This window comes from Amblyomma mixtum, chromosome 6 (genome assembly GCF_055824585.1).
Source record: "Amblyomma mixtum isolate Tamu chromosome 6, ASM5582458v1, whole genome shotgun sequence".
Lineage (NCBI taxonomy): Eukaryota > Metazoa > Arthropoda > Arachnida > Ixodida > Ixodidae > Amblyomma > Amblyomma mixtum.
Genome location: NC_143017.1, coordinates 69,967,395 through 69,992,439, shown reverse-complemented (window position 1 = coordinate 69,992,439; position 25,045 = coordinate 69,967,395).

Here is a 25,045-nt window from a genome sequence, read left to right as displayed (position 1 = left end):
AATAGTTTCTTCGCCTAGCTGATTGATTTTATCGCTGAGCTGTGCCCATTTATTCATTTAGCGTCATTCCAAAAGCATCGCATGTAAAAAAGCATCCGGTGCAGATTAGCCTTCCTGTAGTTAAAATGCGGTTGGTTTAAAGACAGCATACACCTTGAGCACTTGCAGCTCTAGTTTCTTCTGGCATTTTTTTTTTACGTTTAGCGGCAACTAAACAGATTAATGTGATAGTAACGTTACCAGCAGAAGCGTGACGTGGACTAAACTACATTTGGAGGCACGTACATGGGTGCTGGGTCGAAGCCCATTACTTATGCATTCGAATTCGAGCCCAGTTGCTTCCGGGGAAAGCAGCTTTATCAAATAAACCTCATAGTAGACGCTTCCCCTCTCCCTTTTTCTTCTCCTCGCCTACCTCTTTTCGCGATTCCCAACTCACTTCCCCGACTCCCTTCTTTTCTTTCCAGCCCTCCTCACTCAGTGCTGCCTCAATCGAGCCGAGTCGCTGCCCCGTGTCAAGTTGCGCTGTTTATTCAGGCCACTATTTTCAGACTCCGACATTTGGAGCAGACAGGACAGTGAGTGAAGGGGGAGTTCGACTGCAGCTCTTAATTAGGGAGCTACAGAACCAACGCTGCGATCCATATCGGGGAGAGCAATGGCGAGCTGCAGAGCGTAGACGATCGCGCATATAAATCAATCAATCAGTCATTCTTTATTTTTCCCAGAAAGAACTGGAATGGTCTCCTGGGCTAAAAGCTGGGTGAGCAGCTTGACGAGGCCCAGGAGACCGTTACATGGCAGAACTGTGAAGTTGAGAAAAAACAATAATGTGAATATATAGCAATGTACACCATACGCAAAAAAAAAAAAAACTAGTTACGGCAACATAATATAGTATGTGATGCATCATATTCACCAAAATGAGCTAAAAATAGTTAAAAATAGTACCAGTTGACATAAATAACAGTACAAAATTGTAAACAAAGGAAGCACAGTAGAAAAAACTAAGTATAACATCCAATGTTGTTCAGAATGTTATGGAGTACGTGCGCAATTTCTTGGGGTTTAGACGAGTTGTGTTTTGGTACATATTAAGCATTGATGGCAGGTTATGTGCTAATGACTGATGTTTATAATATGTGCGGAAGTGGGGGATTTCCTAGACATCTTTACTCCTTGTGTGCATATCCGTGCTACGTAGTGTTAAAAATGCCAGAGATGAGAGTAAGTTCTTAACTTCAATAGAGGAAAAAAAGAATGTTTGGAGTAATCGATATTTGTATAAGTTATCAACCCTTATGATGTTAAAGGAAACAAATGCATCTTTAGTACTCGATGTTGGTTCAATATTTCCAATGTAGCGGATAACCTTCTTTTGTAACAAATGGAGTTTATCTAAAATTGTCTTTGTTGTTGTGGCCCATACGAACGGTAGTTTAAATAGGAATTGAATAAAGCATTATATACTTGAAGTTTAGCTTTTACTGGAAGCAGTCTCCGACAACGCGATATCATGCTTGCAACTGATGATAGCTTTTTCCTAAGATAGTGAGTGTGTGCATCCCAGCTTAAGTTCTGAGAAAAATGTACACCGAGGATTTTATGAACGGCCACAGTTTCTATGTTCTGGCACTGAAAATTAATAGACTGATGTATTTCAACAGGCTTATTACGGGCACGCAATATGATTGCTTTTGTTTTCATTGTATTAATTGTTTTCATTGTAAAGTGCATACGAGGCCAATATCGGAGTACGCAGGGCGTCCATTGCATTCTATGTGCTCACATATAATCTAGCACACGTGTCGCTGAAAATTAAACTTGTCATTTTTCTTTATTCTTTGCCTCCGTGAAGTAAAACAAACGCAGAGCTAATCATGAGACGGTGACGTTAGCAAAAAACAGCACGCTATATGAAATTGAAATTGAAAATTTGAAAATGAAAATTTATTTCTCCACACACATTACAGTGGAAAAAGGGGACACTGGGCAAAAAGCTGCGTAATGCAGCTTGAAGTGGCACCCAGTGCCCCATGAATACAACGACAGCAGTGTGTTTCGCGAACATCAGGCTTACGGTGAGCTGAATATCCCCATCAAAACAAAGAAAGAAAAAGGACAACAACAGTGTAATCCTGACCGCGTACACAACAACAGAGATGAACATAAATAATAGGAACAATATACAATACAATACACCAAACCTATTTAAAATGATGCCACAATAGATTCGAAAATGCACATGACAGATAATAACTGTCTCTTTGAGATGTCTTCTATACAAACATTATTTGCTGCCAATGTGTTGAGGTAATTTCCTAGGTTATAGGATATGGACTGTTTACGATATAAAGTACGGCAAAAGGGTAGAAGCCAAGGTAAAAGACATCGGGTATTGTACACTGGTGTGTATTGATGTAGATTAAAGGCTGAAAAGAACCGTTGATTATTTGTTTTAACTGCATTTTTGTATGCATATAACAATATGAACGGATGCAATATATCAACAGACAAAATACCATATTGCTTAAAGTAAGGAAACGCATGGGAATGCCATGGTAAATTTGCAATCAATCTGACAGCACGCTTCTGTGCAACTAAGATCTTGTGCTTGATTTGTATCCTTGTGGTACTCCAGACACTTATACAGTAGGTAATGATGAGAAGTAAGCATGCGTTATATATAAGAATCTTTATCTTTGTTGGAAGTGTGTATCTATGTCGACACAGGGCACCATTGACTCGGTTCATTTTCTTGCGGATAGTGTTTATATGTTTGTCCCAACTCAGGGTTTCCGTGAGCACTACACCAAGGCATTTTATAGTGTCTACAACTTCAATTCTAGTGTCACCCAGCATGAGATCAAAATTCATGGAGATAGGCTTGTTCTTTGGACGGAAGATAATTGAATTAGTTTTCTTAGCATTTACTCTTAAACAATTCTTTCTCGACCATTCGCACAAATATTCTAAAAATTGGTTTCCATATAGTAATAGATTTTTTTCATCATCACCGGGCAAAAGCATTGAGAGATCATCGGCGTAAGCTATTAAAGTCACAGGTAAGGGCATGTAAAATATATCATTAATATAGATATTGAATAGTAAGGGGCCTAAAATGCTGCCCTGTGGGACTATAGAAAAAATAGGTTTTAATATTGACAATGTGCGGTCATTGGCAACCAATTGCATGCGGTTTTCTAGGTAGGATTCCATTAAGGATAAATCTATTCCTCTGATTCCATAATGGCGTAGCTTAGCAGACGATGGGGGACTAAGTCAAACACCTTTGTAAAATCAATATAAATTCCAAGAACGATTTTCTGGCCCTCAAAAGAATCTATGATCAGCTCCTTTTTTTTTATTAAGCGCGATTTCTGTCCACCTTCCTTGCCTGAATCCGTATTGACAGTCAGAAAGCACTTAGTATTTTCCTAAAAATTTGGTTAGTCTCGTATAAATAATTTTTTCTAAGCCCTCGGACAGTACAGGAACAACTGAAATCGGTCTATAATTGGACAGTTCTGTTTTCTCACCACCCTTATATATAGCCACAACCTTAGCGATTTTCATTTGGTCTGGAAACGTTCCGGCGGAAAGAGCAAGATTGTAAATGCCTACCAGTACAGGTGCGAGTAAGTTAATCACAAACTTAAAAGGCCTGATTTGAAAGCCGTCTTTGTCCTCTGCTTTACTAGATTTTAGGTTTGTGAATACATTTATTATTTCGTGCTCTGTTACACGCTCAAAAAACATCGACTCAGGAACACTTGGCGTTTGATAATCATACCCTGTGGCACCAGTAAAAGGACCGCAAAGGTCCTTTGTGAAATTAACAAAAAACTGTTTAGGTCATTTGAAAGCTCTTCGCCCTTAATAAGTTTACCATCCCTTATGACGCTATCAATTGCAGTCTTTGTATTAAAATTCAAAATTTTATTCAGATGATCCCATGGTTCAAAAGTTTCGCTGGGCGGTCTAGAAAACGTTTTAGTAAAATATGCAAGCTTTGCGTCGCGTAGCTCCTTGTTGAGGAGGTTGCGGAATTTTTTATACTGTTTCAGTTTTGCGAGATCCCTAAACTTCAGAAATTGGGCCGCCGCGGTGGCTCAGCGGCTATGGTGCTCGGCTCCTGACCCAAAAGACGCGGGTTCGATCCCGGCCGCGGCGGCTTAATTTCTTTGGAGGAGAAATTCGAGGCCCGTGTACTGTGCGATGTCAGTGCACGTTAAAGAACCCCAGGTGGTCGAAATTTCCGGAGCCCTCCACTACGGCGTCTCTCATAGCCTTGGTCGCTTTGGGACGTTAAACCCCATAGACCAGACCAGACCTAAACTTCAGAAATTGCCCGTACGGCCTCTGTTTTTGCTTTATTTTGCGCAGTAACTCTTCGGTGACCCATGGCTTCTTTGCTCTACGTTTACGGCTACATACTAGCGGAAAACACGTGTCGTAAACTGCCTTTAGTTTAGTTAAGAGTATCATATGCTTTTTTATATTCCTGGAGACATTCAACATCCTCCGATGCTATCTCAATAACGCCCATATAAAAATGGTCAAGAGTGCTGTTGTCTATTCTTCTTTAGTATGACGCAGTCCTTTCTGGTATCGGAGAAGAACAGTGGTCTGGAATGAAGGCAAACACAGGAAGGTGGTCGCTGACGTCGGACAGAATTGTTCCAGCATGCGTGTTTGTTTTATCGATGTTAGTGATGATAAGGTCAATTGAAGTTGCAGTCGAACAGGTGATACGCGTTGGCACATCAATAAGATAGCAAAAACCGTAACTGTCCAGCATTGTAAGGAGCTCTTCTTGTGACGCAGAAACAGTTATCATATCAAAATTGATATCACCACCGTAAAAGAACGTAATCTCGTTCAATGACACATGGTCGAAAAGAATTTCTAGGAGACGTAGCAATACATCAAAATTTCCATTGGGTGGACGATACAGCACACTATACATGTATTTCCCGCTTTCTACTGTTAAAATCTCGTAGTCTGACGTAGATTCTGTAAAACTGCTATTCACATCGACATTGCGGGATTTCAGAGCCTGTATTGAAACACCACCGCCCCTGCGACCACATCTGTTGAGAACGAATTGACTATAATCATTTAGGTTTAGATAACTGGATTCATCGTGGTACCACGTTTCCGTGAGCATGATCACATCAAAATAAAAGTTAAAAGACTTAATTATTGACGCTATTTCTTCACTTTTGTTATTTGCAGAACGACAATTCAAATGAAAAACTTTCATGCAACACGGGTCAGTATTGCAGGCTAGCTCATTTAAGGCTGAGGAGGAAAGGAGATGGTGAGAAGCCATCTGGAAGCAAACAATCGAAAATGCACTGATCGAAGAATAAAATTGTGTTATCCCACCTTCTCAAAACAATCACAGAATTCGGCAGGTGGCATCTACTTGGCACTTATTATGTTTAAGATTAGTAAACAAAGGATATTTCATGCGTCAAAAAGTAGATTGGTAACATCGGGCATGACAGAAGGGCAACGTTTATTAACAAATATTGATGGTCCTTATTCCGTTGTGCTGGATTAATCAATTGTAATGATGAACCAACTAGACCAAACGAAAATCCTGAGACATTGTTTACAAGCCTAATGTTGCCAGCAGCTGTTGCACATTAGCTGTATTCTTTTAACATGACAAATTACTCCAATATGCATACACTGTTGTATTTTCATGAGAGAAATTAAAAAAAATACTTAAATACGCGTAATGTTTTAAAACGTGCGTTGAACAGCGAAGATCTCAGACGGCAGCTTGCCGATTAAAAGGTTAGCAATAAAAAGGTCTGCGCCTGAAAATTAATTGCTTGAAGTTCCATACGACAAAATATATTACGCTGGCGGCCACCCACAAAACAACATAGTAAGAGGACTCTTTTTTTATGTTTGTTGAGCGATACTTAAATTACTGCTAATTATGTCATACGTTAACAAATTAAAGGTAAAATGTCGTATTGCCAGCCCCTAGTCATATATCGCATTGCTTTGGAATTTGCTAAGGTCGATAATAAACACTCCTTCTATCATAAGGAGTCCGAAGGCGCTGCATGAGGGTAATGCAAGCTCGTTACCTTCAAAGGGCATGTAATTTGCAGCAGTAGGTGTTGGCGTGACGTCAGACACTACTTCTTCGTAGTATGGAAAAAGCGAAATCGTCCACATTGGGGTGTCAGCGCGCCGTAACAGCTGCTTCGTGACTCGTGGCTCGTGGCTCGAGTGGTGCTTGGCGCGCGTCTCGCGGTGGCGCCGTCAATCACTTGCTGGCTACCATGGCACAGAAAATGAGTCGCCCAAGGCAAGTACCCCAAGAAGAGACCCGCGAACACCTACCAAAGATTGCGTAAAGATCTGAAGTTGCTCTTCTATGAAAAGGAGCGAACGCTTCAGCGACATAAGGATCCTGCCTGGCGAACTCGCGATGTACCGATGAGGCAACGGGGCGATGATCAGGAAGTTCGCAACCACGTAGCCAAAGCCTCAAGGCGTGGCACCTGCCAACGACCTTAGTGCTAATGGGGCATTTGATCCTCAGTTCAAAACTAACCTGTCCGGCTTGCCCCGTTCGTTCCGCCACAGAATCTGAAAGATGCCGCGAATTTGAGGAAGCTCCAGGCTTAACCACTTCATCCATCAGGAGCAGCATACTGAGGCGAAGTTAAGCGACCAGAGAAATTCGCAGCATCTTTATGGTCACACTGCAATTCTTTAGTCTGAAGTACAGAGTTAGACGGAATCTCGTCTGGCCGGGGACAATCATATTAGAACTTAAAAACATACACCGACGAAAAAGAAAAAGAAAAAAATGGCTGTGGCTTAGCTTGGTTACGCCCGGTAATTGCGAAAGCAATATCCGTAGCTACGTCGTGGTTCAGCTGGTAGTGTAGCTGTTGGTGGTGCTTGTGGTTAGACTTGTGGTGATGCATCGGTTATACAATCCAATCCAATCCAATCGAATCCGATCCATTCCAATCCAATCCAATATGCTAATTTGGTAGCTACCGGCCTCGCTACGCGACGGGCTGAAAGTGCAACTAGTATTGCTTTCGCAATAAAAAAACGAAGTTGCGGCTCCCGTGCGGGAGCCGAAATGTCGTCTTTTGTTTGTTTTTTTCCTGTTGAGTGGCGTTCATTTTTTAAGTTACAATTTTTTTTGCTAATCCCGCTTGAGCTTACGATAATGCATGAGCGCTGGATAAGAATTTTGCGAAAGGTCTTAGTCGATTCTAGAACCCCGAAAAAAAAAAAAAAGAACCGTGGTCTTCTTCAAATAAAGAAAAAAAGGAGCAAACAGACCTGTGGTCCCCCTCAGGCATTTTTCAAGCTGTTTTTAGTGGGATCGCTCCGCCACCCTTTTATGTAAGTGCCCTCCATAGGGACGTGGCATTTTGTTCGCAAATTTGCGCAACCGAAGTCACTAATATATGATAACTCCCTCTTCCCCCGCACGCATATCTCGCGCCAACGGGATCTAGAATGCGAAATGATCTCGTTCCGACAGCCCTGGCACGATTTCCGCATTATACTGAGCGCGCTTTAAATGCGCTGCACGTGCGAGATGACTCAAAGCTATGCCTGTATAATGAGGAGCTGGCCCTGACGAATGTCATCTCAAAGGACCGCATCAGGGGCATCCATTCTGTGCACCGATTCGTTGCGGCCAGTTCCGCATGTGGGCTTGGAGGCATGCCCTGCCCTGTGCTCATTAATAATCGTATCTGCTCCTCGCTTTCCCATCTCCCCTTAGTCGCCGGGGATGTCCGTGGACTTTCATTTAACTTTGCATCAACCCTAAGATTCCTGAACCACGATGGTACGCAAGGATGATACTGCCCGTACAAGGCATGCTTGGCTTAAACATGTGATTCTCCGCCGTCTGGGCTTTCCCCCTATCGGGTGTCAGGGACTCCTGATCTTTGCTGGGCATCGTGTTTCGCAGCTGAACGTTTAAGAAAAAAGCGAAAGAAAACAGTGCTGTAGAGTTTATTTTCCTTTTTCAATGCGGTTTAATCCCCGTAAATTTTCTTCGTGAGAGACAGGAATGTAAACTTGCTAGCTGTGAATGGTTAAGAAATAGCAGATCGTTATTTTAATACATGGAAACGTTTCTGTAATATTAGGTCTTTGTTCTTAAGGTAGATGGGTCTGATAATGATACAAAAATATGCCAGAAAAACTTTCAAACATGAGCCAACACCCTGACTGCCCTTAATGAGGACTGGTTACACCCTTACCGGAGTCGCCACTGGACTTACTGGAAATTTGAGCTCAACAAATGTTAGTTAAGCTTTGCGAAGCCGCCGGCCGGCATGCATAGGAAAGCTCAAAGTCTAATTCGAATGTCGAGCGTCTGTTTCATCTTTTTTCTTTCTTCGTTCCAGATATAATAGGAAATCGAAAATAGGAAGAAATGGCAGGAAAATGCAAAATGTGGAAAAAACTAAGAAACCACCGGAAATGTCCGTTTTGCTTCCTTCCGTTTCAGCATGCAATTGCCTGATATATGAACACTGTAGAGCGATATTTTGCGCAGCCCGATAATTATGACCAGTTAGAAGTTTGGGCCGCAGTTGATACCGACAGCGTATAAATGAGAGTTCTGCACAGCGATTCGGTGACTGCCTAGAGGTGTAAACCTAGAAAGCTCTTGCGAGTACTTCCTTCCGCTTGTGCTGGAAGGTGGTCCGTTAAGAGAACTCAAACGCGCGGTTTTAGGAGACACAGTGAATCGGTTGTTAAAACTTTGAGAGAGAAAGAGGACAAGGTACAGAGGATTAGAAAAGGCCCGGGAGGTCAGCTAGGGCAAGAAATTCAGGGTTTGCTACCCTGTGCTGGGGCAAAAGAATTGGGAGATATCAACTGGAAGCACGACGACCAATGCAGAATTAGAAATCATACATTAAAATAAAGCAAAGGCTTTGAGTACGTCTAAGTCGAAGCCTATTCCGGAGGCGCGACGCCCACAAGAAACTTGCGATCGAAGAACAGCCCTTGCGATCGCTGTTGTCGTTGTTGTCGTTGCCATTGTGTTGTGGCTGCTGTCGTCGTCGTCTTTGTTGTTATTGTTGTGGCTGTTCTTATTCTTCTTCTTCTACTTCTTCTACTTCTTCTTCTCCTCCTCCTCCTCCTTCTCGTCCTTCTTCATCTTTCCCTCTTCTTCTTCTTCTTCTTCGTCTGCTCCTCCTCCTCATTATCCTTCTTGTTCAGTTAGGGCATATCGTGGACCCAGACAAGGGACGGAATACCGGCTCTCAATTAAGTCTGGGAGCACTGGTTAGGTTTCAAAAAAGGTGGGTTTTACGAACGGAGCCGGGAAAGAAGCCATGGAAGTGATACCACCTGGATGTCGCTCTTGGGACCAATACAGCAGGCAGCCGAACCTTGTACTCGTTTATTTTCCGCAGCTTCGCACCGGTCATCGTCATTACAATTGGAAAAGGAAACGACAATTGGAAAACAATTTGGAGGGTAAACAAAGGAATCGCCAGGTTGCATTAATTTAACTATGGAGAAACTCGCACACTGGTTTCAGGCATTCCCCTTGATGTTTGCACCGAATGAGAGGAAAACTGAACAGTGAGCGAGGGGAAGCCGCAAATAATTTCTTCGGTGCATCGGAGAATCTTCGTCTTCGTCAGCAGGTGGAGATCAGTATGTTATAGCTATTGTGTTTCAGCACTAAATTTGCGACATGGACAAAAAATACATTCTATCGAGTGGCCACACTTGCGGCTGGCGCCGGAAGGCTATGTACCATGGCTATGAGAAAGCAGTATTGGTTCGGGAATGGCAACGCCCAGCAACAGCCTACACAGCAAAGTTGCTCATCAGCAGCCAATGCAGTAAAAAGCAAAAAGAGCAATGCACTAAAAGAGCCACAAAAACAAAGTTTTGCAACAAGGAACGTTTCCACAGGCTTTGAATGCGCATGCTGCAGCTGTATTCAATTTCATTAAGAGCTCCGCTCTGTAGGCAGCGCCCTCTTTTTACTGAAGCATGCTTCCCGTTCAGGTCACCACAGCTAGACTCCTACAAAATTCAACTTCATTTGCACAGCAATCGTTTCACTAACATCACTACGAATTCGTTGCATGCATTCTTAGCCATCAGAATGAGCCGCAACTCAAGCAATGTCACCTTGTCCCTGATAGCACTCATAGAGCTCGCTTCTGATCAAGGTGTTTTCTAGCAATGAACGCGGTTACGGTCATTAGTATATATAAACCAAGGATACTCAAAAAGCCAAATAAAGGAACGGGGGGGGGGGGGGGGGGTGGGGGGGGGGGGGGGAGGGGGAGATTCATGGCCACTTATACTGACGCTCGCCATACGGGCATACAGAAGGCAGAACAAATTTCTAGAACGATCCAACACATACAGAGGACAAAACACATTTCTAGAACGGTCGAACTGTGTGCTCCGCAACTCTCAAAGCCGCTGCGACCAGGAAGGCAAAAAATGACGCTGAAATTTTGTTAGTTTAACTGCACGTGCTTACATAAGGACCACTTGTAACACCACGTTATCGTTAGATATCACGTGTTCAGCCCTAACACACCCAGAACGCACTCTAGGCACTGTACGTACGGCGGGCGTACGGCGTCAATTAAGGAATGAGTCGGCTGCGTCTGTCCCGTCTTCTTTAGAGCCTGTCCAAATCTCGTCTCACCGCTGGCAGCTAACCAATTTCACTGCGGCGTCCCTCATAGCCTGAGTCGCTTTGGTGCGTTAAACCCACAAGCTAGACCAAACCTAATACCACTACTATCCACTTGATCAGGTGTGAAACACATAAAATGAGAATTCGCGTAATTCAGAGCATAAAAGAACGAACAAACCTCAAGAACCTTGAGTTTAATTACCGAAACGCATCGATCAGCCTGGCACACAAGAGAGTGGGCATTTAACAAGTATTAGAGCACCGCGAGACATGTCGGTAAATGACCTGCTAAATCGTTTGTCGTCTCAAAACATCACAGCCTTCTCGACCGAAACTTGCGAGCGTGTGTTTAAACGACGCTGATCGTCACACGCTTACTCCGCGGGGCTCAATGAGGCGCTTTCTCCTTTCGCCCGCCTAATGACGCGAAACAGCGAACTTAAGCCGACCTTCGCAACGACGACGACACGAGCGAACTCGGAGAAAAGTTAGGTGACCTAAAGTTAAAAGTTGTAGCCTCTCCATAGCAGTGCTCTCCTTCGATACAGACCGCAGCGGTGACCAAGTGGTTAGCGGTGACCAAGTGGTTTTAGCATGAGCCTCGCAAGCAGAAGTTTCGGGATTCGATCCTCAGTCCCACTCGGTGCCAGCTGGTGATACAAGGGGTACAAGCTTCTCCGTGCCCCGGTGCTGGGCTTACCTGGGGTGAAATGCTTGGGAAATGGGTCTCTAACCCCACCTATAGAAGACGAAAAACACTTTGTGCTATGGTGCTCTTTGCCTACAGACGCTCCTACGCTATAAAAGTTCATTGTCGTCCTAATCATCATCATTATCGTCCCCTTCGATGCCGAAATGTCTCTGTGTATATTATACCGCGCCGCTTTCTAGGGTAACCATCACAAAAAGATCACGCTTCCAATTTTTTGCAATCAAAAAGATTCAAGCCCTCCAAAGCAGTGTAGCACTTTTTTTTCTTAACCTATCAGATAAAGGAGAGCATAGAATCCAAAGGGCCGCCAGGGAATCTTAAGCAATGATGCATTTCGCGGACGAGTACTCACAGAACCGTGACAAAGTCTTTTGTATCACCTCGCAAGCAGAGACGTAAACAAGCGACGCTCCCCGGAGAAACCGAGTATCATCAAGGGTGCTGGAAGTAAACGCACTGTATCCTTGAAAGCCAGGGTGTCCCGGGCGGGGATTAAACGCCTCATCCTAAAATGCGTCAGCGTGCGAGAGAAAAACGTTGGGACATTCAACCAAGGCTTTCAGTGTGCGGGCAAAGCTTTCGCAATGTAAAGAGGTAACAGAACCGCGGCGTGAAAGGGATCTTCTCTCCACAGACTCGAGAAAACGAGGAAATAAAAGGAGGGAAAAAGAAAGGAAGATGGAAGAAAGAGAGAGAGAAAGATGTAGAGTCGAAGGGAGGGCGAAGCCCGAGCCTGAACTCCCTTTCCAATGGAGGAAAGGTGAGGGAAGACTTGACGAGGAGAGTGGAGCGCCACGCTGCGAGCTAAAATCGTCGCACGTGGAAGCCCACGAGACGAAACGATAGGCGCGCCTGAGTGCACGCGTCCGCTGCGCCGGCCTTGGAGAAGCAAAAAGCAAGATCTAGCGACAGAGATAGCCCGAGGTGTTTTCCAGCAGCTACCGAAAAGCCAGCAAAAAAAGAGCGGCGTGCGGAGAGTACCGGTGGCGTATCTGAATTCAGCGGAAGCGAAGCGACGCTATTGGAGACCACCGAAAGAAGACGGGACGCTGAGAGCGATGAAAGGACCAGCGGCATCGGACCTGTTCTTGTGGTTTCCTTTCACGGGCTTCATTTGAAAGGACGCAAGAGAGAGATCTCGCCGTTAACTTCTCCGGTTTCATTGCAACAGGTACGTTTGTTGTTTGCAGCACTTAGCTAAAAGCACTGAGTGCCATCTGATTATACATGTATAGTGGTTCAGCCAGCCTCTCTCTCATGCTCTTTGCGATGAGGGATGATTCATTAACCCTTATTGCGTGATTTAACAATGAGAAAACCACCGAGATAACGTCGTTCTCGTTATATTTTGTTTTGTCAAGAACGAACTTTTACCCAATTCGTGGAACGACACATATAACATGGCTGACAGCGAAGCCTACAACGCACAAGATTGGTGGCCTGCCCAGCCAATCGAGACGGAGGCTCTTAGGTTTAAATTTTTCTTATTTAGCTTCCCAATCACGAATTCACGCTTCAGCATAGCTCGTGGTTACGTCCTGTTACTATCCGCCACACCTACCACCATTCTCATTCACTGTACTTAAACTTAAACTTTGCAATAAAAGAAATTCGACAGATGCTCCTTTGTACTCGACACAATAGTCATTTATTAATAACTTACCTGTCAGCTCTCTCCAGTCAATAGAAATGTTGGAACTATTTCCTACTGAATGTTTGTCTACTGTGCCAATCATTCATGTTTCACTTACAAGGGTTTTAATTTTTACTCACAGCCCATTCTTTATTTGCAGCTGTAGCAAACGAGTTGGTCTGTATTGTGCAGTTTTGTTTTTTGCGCCTCTGTGTTAGTAATTTTTTTAGCATATTCCACTCCTGCTTGGGTGCTGAATGTAAAATCCGACTTTCCGGGATAAAGCTTACCTCTCGTTAGCCGTGAATGTTCACAACTGGAATGCGACAAGTATCTTTTCGCAGTTTGCTCAAAACGCTTCGATAGAAATGGTAATTGCACGACTTGCAACCACTCCTAGTAACAAGGCGCATTTTCCAAATAATAAAAAAAAACACGCACGATACATTTCGATAAAACTCAACTGCTAACGATTATAAGCTGGAGCTTAGTTGCGTTTTATGTTCTTTTGTTTGTTCATGCTAGTCTTTCCGAGCTATTTATACACTGAATTTCAACTCATTGTTTATATTTCCCGCTCTTAATTTCATGTATTGTGCCACTGGCTGCAGCCTTGTGTGACGGATTTCTTTATTACTTTTAGTCTCCTCAACCCTTCTCAATAAGTGTCCCCCGCCGCGGTGGCTCAGTGGTTACGGCGCTCGGCTGCTGACCCGAATGACGCGGGTTCGATCCCGGCCGCGGCGGCTGAATTTCGATGAAGGCGAAATTCTAGAGGCCCGTGTACTGTGCGATGTCAGTGCACGTTAAAGATCCCCAGGTGGTCGAAATTTCCGGAGCCCTTCACTACGGCGTCCCTCATAGCCTGAGTTGCTTTGGGACGTTAAACCCCAACAAACCAAATAAATGTCCCGTAATATAAAAAATGAATCAAATAAACATACCGTAATAGCATCGTATATAAAATTAAGTTCGTGTTTCTTCATGTATACAGTGAACACAAGCCTGAGCACAAGAAAGTAAAGATCACCATGAAAAGCACAATAAGGCTATATGGAGGAATCAGATTAAAAAGCAATGGGTGAAAAAGAACGAGGCTGACGTGAAGAAAAACATATATACCTAAATTTGATATATATATATATACATATATGAAAGAAGCCAACAGCCACAGAAACCAAGTGGCACAGGGGATTTTTTTTTTAAGTTACTTATTTTGTGGTGTTGATCAATTGAGAATATTACTGAACATGTTGTCCTTTAAAGATAACTGATTAGAAAAGCAGAAGAAAAAACAACCACCTGCCGCCGGTGGGATCCGAACCCACGACCTCCGAACCACGCGTCCGGTGCTCCACCTCTGAGCACCGGACGCGTGGTTCGGAGGTCGTGGGTTCGGATCCCACCGGCGGCAGGTGGTTGTTTTTTCTTCTGCTTTTCTAATCAGTTATCTTTAAAGGACAACATGTTCAGTAATATTCTCAATTGATCAACACCACAAAATAAGTAACTTAAAAAAAAAAATCCCCTGTGCCACTTGGTTTCTGTGGCTGTTGGCTTCTTTCATATTTATAACGAGCCCCTCATTCCCCTTTCCTTGTTTGCTTAATATATACATATATATGTATATATATATATATATTATTATTAAGTCAGCCCATTGCTCGTGCCAGGTAAACCATCTGCTTTATCGTGCTATATGCCCCACCGCCGTCGTCGCGACGGCGAAGACGACGACACCACTGACAACGCCGGATTTCCTGGTGAAAGAGAACCTTAACGCTATTGCGTTAAAATGCGGCACATACACGCACTCTTAGTTTTAGCACGGTAGGGTTAAGGTTGCCGTTCAGCATAAAGTCAGATGTCGGCGTTATCGCCGTTGTGAATGTTGTGACGAAAAGGCAGGTGACCCACGTGTCACTTAGGTCACGGAGCCTTGTGGCGTCATCACAACCTGCCCTTCGGACTGTGAGAAAACTTCCTACCGTGGCGGGTAAGTGATGACTGGTCAAGAGAGGTTCCTAGGGAAGAGCAACTTGGGCTTCACAAGCCCCCCCCCCCCCCCCCCCCCCCCCCGGCGGCTGTGTTTTAAAAAAAAATTTGGCGAGGGCTTAGCTTTGGTTAAGCCTGGTAGGTTGCGAAAGCAAAAGCGCAGCGCTTCCAACTGAAGGAACGGAGTGCGCCGCGTCTAAAGGTCACGCGTGGCTACCGGCCGCCGCTGCGCGACGACTCAAAGCGTCTTCGGTAATTTTTTTATATTTTGTTTTTGATGTTGTTGCGACTGATAGAAAGAAAACATAATCTACAGCTGGTATGACGTCACAGCGACAGCAGCGCCACAGGTGCGCAGCGCGGCAAACACGCACCGTAACTGCAACCGGGCTCTCTCAACGAGCGAGTTGGTCGCCCATAATCTACAGCTGGTATGACGTCACAGCAGCAGTAGCGCCACAGATGCGCGGCGCGGCGTAACTGCAACCGGGCTATCTGAAGGAGCGAGTTGGTCGCTCATATTCGCTGCGCTAAAGGTCAAACGTAACTGCGGCCGGGTCACGCGAAGGCTTGAAAGTGCGAGTTGTATTGCTTTCGCAATAAAAAGTTGAAGGGGACACTTAAGCTCCGCCTTAAGGGTATGCCGGGATAGCCTAATGGGTTCGTTCTCTACTTTACATTCATAGATCCCAAGGAGTCTTCGTACCCCTCCTGGCGCAGTGGCACAGAGTTTAAGCGATGCGCCACTGACCTACATCGGCAGATGCTCCCAGCGGTGGGCCTTGTGCGGCCAGGTTGCTCTTCCTGAGAGACCAATAATTAATTTAACTGCCACACATCACAGTTGGCAGTTTGCTCACTTTCGGGTGAGCAGGTTGGGATGACGTCTAAGGTCACGTGACCTAGGTGGCCCAACTGCCTCCTATAGGTTGCCCTCTGGCCACCACATGCCAGACTCATGCTCGGGGTTTGTCGCTCACAGTGACGTCTTGCGGGATTTTTCTGCTTTAGACTCTCTCTGAAGCCAACATGACTGAGTAAAAGTATTCGATAGCCCCGCTCTTTCCCGTGATTCGTGCTGTATCGCACTCATTAAAAAGTGCTTTTGAAAACGTGATCTGCAGAATAACTTAGTTCATGATTTACGTAATTTCCTGTAAGAATTGATTTTCGTTCATTACGGTTCCCTTCCTTTCGCTCATGTTCAAGCTTATTCTGAGTTACTTAACCTAATATCCACTTTTATTTTCATAATCAAACGCCAGATTGATTAAACTCGTAGCGACCTTTCTGGATTTCTCAGTCACCTTAACCAAACGTGTCTATAATTACGTGTCTGTAGATAATAGATAGACTTTTTTACTGCAGAGACAAATTCTTCAAGTACTTTGCACAATGTACTTCAGTAGATGCCCATTTGGACAGTGGATGCACCGCAGAAATAATGCGCAATAAAATACTTAAATAATCACAAATATGTACTTTAACGCTTTTACCTGTACGAAGACGTACAGCGAGTCCTGCAAACAGCATTTCTAACAAGACTGAGAGCCGTAAGCCATCTCTAAGCATTTCGAAGACCGTATAATGATGCTTTGCATTATTCCTGCCTACTGTCCCTATGCTTCAGTTTCCGCAGTTTGCCTTATCTTCGTGTTTCAAGCTTTTCCTCGCTGCAACACAAGGTTCTAGCATCAGAAGGTTTTCCATATTACTAGCACTAGTGCCTAATATGCCAAACACTGCGAAATCATGAAGATTTGCCCGTAGAGGAAGTGGTACCGTCAGAAGCGGACTACTGTGCAAATATGTCCGCCTGCTCACTGTGTCAACAGTAAGATAGGGGCAGTATGTTTTAGGTTAAGTTACCATTTGCTAGGACAGAAAAGCCTGCGAAAAGCTCCCGCATACAGCACTTCTTCCTTTTTCTGCCAGTGGATTCGGCGTGACTATGGGCCTCCTTTTTTGTACACGTTTTGCCTCCATATCAAAGTGGCTTTGAATGTTGATTTGTCGCCTAAGATTTCGTGTTTTATCAGCTCTGTGTCTTCAGTTGCTTTGGTTCCCTTTTAGAAAATATAAATGCACGCTCTTTTTTATCTGTGTGGACGATTCTATTTACTGTTTTGTTTTTGTAATATTTATAAAGCTTAAGTTTAAAATAATTACAGAAGCCTTCTTCGCAAAGAAAACAGCCACTCACCGTCCTTACGGTTTCCCAAGTGAAACCTAGTTTCTCTTTCAAATACCCCTTTTCACCTTTCTACAATCTTAGAAAAAAATGAAGATATCTTCCAAAGAAAAGAGTGAAAAACATGAATCAACCTAGGCTAGCGACTACAAGTGAATTCCATTACGACAGAATAGCTCCGCAAAGTGCCGCTTATCTTTAAAAAAAAGCGATCCAAGCGATCTAGCTCATCCCAGCGGCCATGCTATCCAAAGCCCGACGCGGCTCATTTACTCGTTCCATTAGGCGTCGTTGATCACGCGTTTCCTCCTTAAACGAAGGTATTCCAGCAGCTAGCGTTACCCGTTAGTATTTGCGTGTCGTACCTTTTCCCTCAATTAGGCTTTCCCCATCCGCTAACCTACTTACGTGGGAGCTCTATTTCGAAGTGTAGTTTGTAGTTATCGAGCTATATAGCCTGGGGGCATTCACGCTTCTCGCGTAATCGGCTATGCATGGCTTTACTCACCGAAGCGGTACGATGGGCTGCCAGGGACGCTGTAATGAAGAGCCGAGGAGTGAGCAAAGCGGATCACATCCGCGGATAAAACGCTTCTTTGTCACAAATTGAATCGCAGCACATTACTTTACGCCTTTGATGGATTCACATTTCACGGAAAATTCGGCACACTTTTAACACGTTTTTAATATGGGGAGTAGAAGCAACGAATTTCAAGGAATGGCTGCTTATATGTAAGGAAAACTGCAACACACGACGAACTTGAGCCTGAATCTCACGTCAGCTGACTCTTGTGGCTATTCACTGGTTTATCAGCAGATTACATCGCGGTTGTGATGCTATCCAATGTGCGTCTGCATACTCTCATCTCTCTTTTCACCACATCATCACCCATCACGACCCTCTTTCTTCTCCTCCTCCACTCCCCATTCCAGAGTAGCAGGCCAGATATCACTCTTTTTGGCCGAACTCTTTGCCTTCGTCTCACTAAATTTATCTATCTATCTATCTAGACTCCGCTCTGGCTCTCCCTTCACTGTATCTGCCCTTCTCAGCGCCACAGGGGAATTACATTAGCAAATACACATAGGGTTATTCAGCAATTGTTTGAAAGTTGATGATGATTATCATAGTGAATTTTTATGGCGCAAAGGCACCTGTGGCCAAAGAACGCCATGGTACAAGGTATTTTCTTTTGCTCAAGTTTGACCCCACACACGCGTTTCCCAAGCATTCCACCCTGATTAAGCCAAGCACCAGGCCAGGGGAAAGCTTGTTCCCATTGTATCACCGGTGCGTACCCGGCCGCACTGTGGATCGAATCCCTCACCTCCCGCATGCGATGCTCAACCACTAGACCACCACTGCGGTCAATTCTTTGAAGGTTGCGCAAAATGGCATGCCTTTTCTTAATCTGGGGCAATAATTTAGCCGAGGATTGTAAGCCGTGAATGGGCCGTATCCGGTACTACGTTTTAAAGCGTCACTCTGTGCCATCTGGGCACACTGAAGAAATAGTACATCTGCTCACGAGTAAGACCCATACCTTACCATGGGCGTCATTCAAGGGGATAGGGTAAGCCCTGTCCTTGTCATGTATTTTGAGGCATTTTCTGGTTCACTTCTCTCCGCAACTAACAGAGACAGCTTGCCTGTTCATACCATTTTCTTCAATAATATGCGCTCTTTTTACTGAGTGTAAGCAATTTAACATAATTAGAAAAATAGGTTTTATAAGTTTTTGAATACGTCTGGAAGTTTTTTTAATAAGTTCTGGTCATGGTTTTCCGCTTGAAATGGACGATAAAAATTGTCCCTACAAAAGGCACCATGACCGCTCACTTCCGCCCTTTAAAAACTATTCCTAAGATGGGAATATATCGCGCAAAAAAGGGTGCAATGTTGTAAAATATGCATAAAAATATCTACTTCCAGACGCTAGGCAAAAAAAGAAACATTTTTTTTTTCTGGTTTCTTGCTTACAACATAGGCTGCAAGCGTGGTGTGCACAAGTTCTTTTTCAATTTTTAATAGCCAAGAGTTCATTTTTATATCGAATAGGAGAGAGCCATGTAGTCTGCGATGTCAGTGCACGTTAAAGAACCCCAGGTGGTTAAAATATCCGGAGCCCTTCACTACGGCGTCCCTCATAGCCTGAGTGAGTCGATTTGAGACGCTAAACCCCGCACATCAAACCTATATCGAATAGGCCAGCTGAGATTGTTTCAGCAACGCACCACATAGGACATAACTTTTTGGTGACGTCCATTTGGCCTCAATGAAGTTAACAGTGCGGCTTCTTTGCATACATTAAATGTTCAGAACAAAGCATGCTTTACAGGCAAAATATGCTCGACAGGCAGGCGTGCCGTGCGAATATACGAGGGTTTGCTGGAGTGACCTGAACGTAGCCGTTCAGGGTGTTATAACGAATGCCGTATTCGAGGCGGAAATGATACTTGAGTTAAGCTAATAAACAGATCGAGCATCGAAAATACCCATGTTAGTTGGCGATTAGTAGTAGGTGTCTTCTTACGCATTTTTCGCCTTGAAGGAAACCAGCAAGAAGGAATCGGCAGTATTTTACTGACACATTCACCAAGAAACACCCAGTAACCTTTGCGCTTTTAAGCTTAACTGTATTCCTCTACTAGAGCTACCGAGACAATTGGCCGCCGTCACATGGCATGGATAGCGCAAAGCTATTCACGATAACCTTCCTCTTAAAACAAATTATAAAATAAGTTTTCAATCATTCTTTAAAAGAAAACAAATTATGGACTTCCACACCCCTAAATTATCCGTGTATATTGGACAGGTGGCAGCGGGTTCTTGTTTCGCTGTGCACTAAAGAACATTCCATGTTCTACAGAATGTTCTATGTTCTACAGAACATTCCGTGTTCTGTACCAAGGTTAGAATACCCAGGTCAGTTCCGTTGTACGCCTACTACCTACTACCATCTATGAGCCGTCCCAAAATCTACTGCTTGTTTCCTGCCCTGCGTTTCATGTTTACATCTACTCTGCCCGACGAGAGAGACTAAACATTTGAAAGGCCTCTTTTTTGCGAACTGCTTTTGCGGATGCCTTCACTTCTTAGCGCCGGTTACAAAGCTATGCAATTTACATTGATTACGTCATGCATGGAAACGAATCTTAAATCGTAGAAATTCTAGCTATGAGATAATAATTACGTTCATTTGACGCTGGTTAACTTTTCACACTTATATTCTAGTTATGAAGATATAAAAAAGGAAGAGAAACGCGTTCCAAAGACGCCGCAACTTTGAATGAGCCCGCAATATTTAAACGGTCCCGTGTAGCATGCAGCAGACATGACTGACTATCCCTGCAGGCTTTTGCCGAATAATACGCTGAACAAAAACTTAGACTTGTGTTTCACGCAACCCTTCTGGCGAGGCAGAAGCATAAAATTCATTAAAAACAGACAACGGCAAAATTAAAGAATAGGGAAAATAATTGACGGAATGTGAAAAAGGAAAGTGCAAAATTTCCCCTAAAATCAACAAAAAATTTTACAATTATGGCTTCTCCGCGTCACTTTATTTCCTTCATGAAAACATGTTCCATTTCTTCTTTATCTTGTCTGAATTTTATTTAAATCTCACAGCAAGCAGCTATCTCGTCCATGTACATCCCATCCTTCGTTCTCTAGGCAGCAGCTCGACATTCTTTCCGGACATTGTAAAGAGGGCGCGCAGCTATGAACGCGTAAAAGAAGGACACGTTCCTGGTGCACCTCTGCGTCGTGCAGTCTTTAGTGCCTCACTTCCTCGGCGCCGCGCGTGTTAACGAGCTCATTAACGGCAGGTCTGCCCTAACGAACACGGCGACCCCATGTGTCCCGACGCTTTGAGCGAAAAGCACCAGCGGGGTCAAAGGTTACATGCTGTACTCAGGACACAGATTGCGAGGTCGAGCGCAACAGTTTGCTTTTCGTGAAAGTAGCTATTGCTAATTGTGCCGGGATGTCGCAAGGCGTCAGCTGCAGACGCCATAAGAGCGCTGTCGTGGGTGCGGTGTTTTTTTGTTTTTACCATCCATGAGACGTGGCGATGAGGAGCACATTAATACTGGCCTCCGGTAAACTTTCGCCTTAGGGGGTGATTGTGACATTTCGTAAATACTCGTTTTGTGGAAGGCCCAATTTTTGTTTTCCACGGCTTCTAGATTCCTTCTGCTGGCGCTACGAAAACACCTCCTAACAACAAATTTTCATACGGCAACTACTTTCCGCGCGTCAAAGCTACAATAGCTCTATTTTTTGCCCCAGTTCTTCAAGATGTGAGTTTGCGCTTGGCCACTCCGTTTTTTTTTTTCGAGTTATTTTGTAAATTTCGACGTCTATGTTAATTTCTGTTGCTTTAGACGATAGGCCTTTCCAGGTCTCCTGCTCATTGCATTCTTTCATCCTCATCTGGAGTAGCATGTCAGGCCTATAACCAGGCAGACCTCTCCATTATTCATTAAAGTCTCTCTCCTCCTCCTCCTGATCATTGCACTGCCTCGCCTGTTCCTGTAAGTGACATATATGTGCAGCAAACATTGCTACTTCTAAACAGCTGCTGAGGTAAGGACACGATTTGAAGCTTTGCATTGTTTAACACTTTTTTTCACTGAAGAATGAAGAACACCTACTCTTGTCGCTTTTTCTCCAGAGGAAATGACCAAGACAGTTGTAACACATCTGGCCTCGCATTGCACCCGCAATCCCAATTAATTCTAGGCCATCCTGGATGATATTACCTTGGATAAGGCACGTAGCCAAATGGGAGGAAGGGAGAACCCCACCATTCACATGCCCCCTCCCCCCCCCCCCCCCTTTCTCCGTGCGCCCTTTCGTTGCGACGTGGACTCAGAGGACCAGATTCTTTCCATCCAGCTAGTGCTCATTGTAGTTTTAGATTATGATAGAGGCGCCTGTAGCCTTGGATAAAGTCCTCCACAGGAAATTAATTACAGTGAGGTCAATACTTGGCAGGAACGAGCCGCAAAGTTCTGTCCAAGTTGGAAGTTCGTGTACGCGAGAGTTGCAAGCCGATATATTAAAGTATAACATAAGGTGTTTTTTTCTATCTACTCTTGTTTTGCTAAAATTTTCACGATATATTTTTCGTATTTGTCTGGTTCTTTGTGCCTAATTTTGCTGCGGAGTAGTGTTTTGTTCCTACGTAAAAATATTTTTAAATTTTTCATTTAATGGCGATTTCTACGGGCAACCTTGCGTGTGTGACATCACTGGACGCATGACCATTGATATTCGCTCTGTGTTTGCTGAAGCGTAAGACTTCGAGTTGGCGTTTGGTCATTTTACACAAATAATGACCCAAGGTCTCACTTACAGTCACCAGTTTTGCCAGTCAACGCGCACATGATACGTTTTCGTACACTACCCGTGACGTCGGAGGGCGGTCTGTCGTGACGTGATCGTTTGGTCGAAACACAGTTTCGGTTCCGGCTTCCTGGTTTTTGATCTTTGTAAATATTTCTACTTGGTATTATGAAAAACAATTTTTGGTACCGGAGTGAAAGGTCTGTAAGCGTTGTGATGTGATTATCAACTAAAAATGTTCAAAAAAACCTCGGAGTTGGCTTTTAAGGCCCAAGCACAGAGAAAGGAGGTGAAAGCGTGGTTTGTAGGAATGGCTGGCCATTCGGGCAGTTCCAGAGTTCATAGCGGGAGTTTGGTCATCATCGTCAACCCGCTTACATTGACCGGAAGGCAAACACTTCTACCACATAGCCCCATCCGGCCCTCTTGCGCAAATTGTGCAAACTTTATCCCAGCATCGTTCTTAGATTTTATTTGCCTACCTTGCTGTCTTCTATCCCCTGCGCATTTTTTTTTTTCTGTTGAAATCAACTCCGCTACCTTAAAAGGCCATAGATTATGTCTTCTCCGCATTACTTGGCCGTGTTATCTCATTTTCCTCATCTTGAGCGTAAATTTAATATTTCTCTCTACCCAGGATGCTTCCTTATATATTTCTTTTCATAGCTGGCTGCGCTGTTCTGAGTGTCAGGTATGCCGATGTAATGAGCATAGGGGATAGAGAAAATGTGTACGTGCAACCTGTGAAGACTGTTGGAGGCAGGAAGGCACATCCTTCACATCTCCACGCCACAGCTATTCAGTGCCGCTAACGTTTATATTGTACCTCCTGCCATGTCTACCGAAGCAGCTGTTTACCACAACAGGGAAAACGGCAGAATACAAGTAGAAGGTCGCTAAATACTCGGCTAGTATTGTCTGCAACGACATCGGCACTTTGTTGTATACAGACATCAAAGAGGCCTATACATTTTAGCCTGCCCAACAAAAATGGCCGCTCTTTCAAGTGCCTAAGACGCGCAGGGAATAATTTGTGTAGTAGTCCTTGTGAGGTAGTACGTCACTACTTTCGAGAGCGCAGTATGCGAGTAGAGATGCAAACTGAGGTACAGATCTACTAAAGAATCTGCTTCTCGGAAGAACACATTAGCTACCTCCTTGTTAACAACGCCGAACGGACCTGATAAATAGCCGAACGGGCAGACTATTTTTGGGTGCCTATTTGATTAATATGAACGAATGAGATTGCCTGAGCAGGAGGGGCATGGGAAGTCAAGGTTCAGAGTGCTCCTTGGGTCTCTGTGAAAATTGTGCAGTGTCCAGCAGGGGTGCACTGAACCATAGCTTCAATCGGGGATTCTACTTGCAACGAGTGGCCGGACCGAATTTGAAATAAGGTGCGGGCAATTGCTCTGAAACGACAGTCAATGGCACCTTTTGGGTAATAGAGTGGTAAGCAGCATTGTTCTGTGTTCAATGAGGGGAGCCAGGGTGTCAATAGTGAAAACTAAAAGGGCGCGGCTTTCGGCTTCTTAAGTAATCCAGACGCTCGTTTTCAGGCTATGAAGTGGCACGAACATGGCGTGGGTATGGCATGGAGGTGTTGGACTGTAATAAAGGCTCTGTCTTTCTCTACCTTGTTTCTGAATGGCTGTTTCACAATTAACTCATGACGATACATAAGCCTGGAGAGGTGGTCAAAATTGCATAGGAAGATAAATAGACATAAATACATGAAAAGTACGCTTGAATGCTCTCGAGGTTTTATTACATATCAAAGACAAGCCACAAAGCTCACGACCGCAAGCAGGTACATCATCTCATCGCGTCTACTAGAAGCGAGTTCGCCAAACATCACGCGTCGCCTCCGGTGGTTTAAAACGCCTGCAGGTGTGCGCTCTGCCTGCTTCTGAACGCAAAAACTTTCTTCGTTCAACAAAAAATAAGTTTTGTTCACCGTGAAGACATCGCTGATGCATCCCGGCCGTTTAAGCAAAAGGTGAACAAAATGAAAAGTTTTCAAATCAGTTGGAAGCACGAATTCTACAAAGCAATGTACTTCATACAAAAGATAAGCCATTCAGAATTGGCGCGCTCAAGCGGCCAGCAGAAAGAACCAAATACGCCTTCTTCCAAACAGCCTGCGCATCTTTGGTGCCTCGAAAGGATGCCCATCTATGCTTTGCGTGTTATTTTCTTTCCTTTTTTTGCTTGCGCACTTACCTCCACTAGTTTTCGATCGGCGCCAGAAAACGCGGAGCTCAGTGAGTTTTACTCAAGCCAAACGCTTTGCCCGCTAAGTAAATTTGCAGACCCCCCCCCCCTCCCTCTTCCCCTCAAACAATGCCGGCAGGTCAGCCTCTTAGCACCAAATAAAACCGCGATGTATTAGATTCCGGAATGAGGCGCTGCCCTCGTGAGCCAGAAGGCGTGTGCTTCTTTGGTGCTACCGTCGTTCTTTCTTG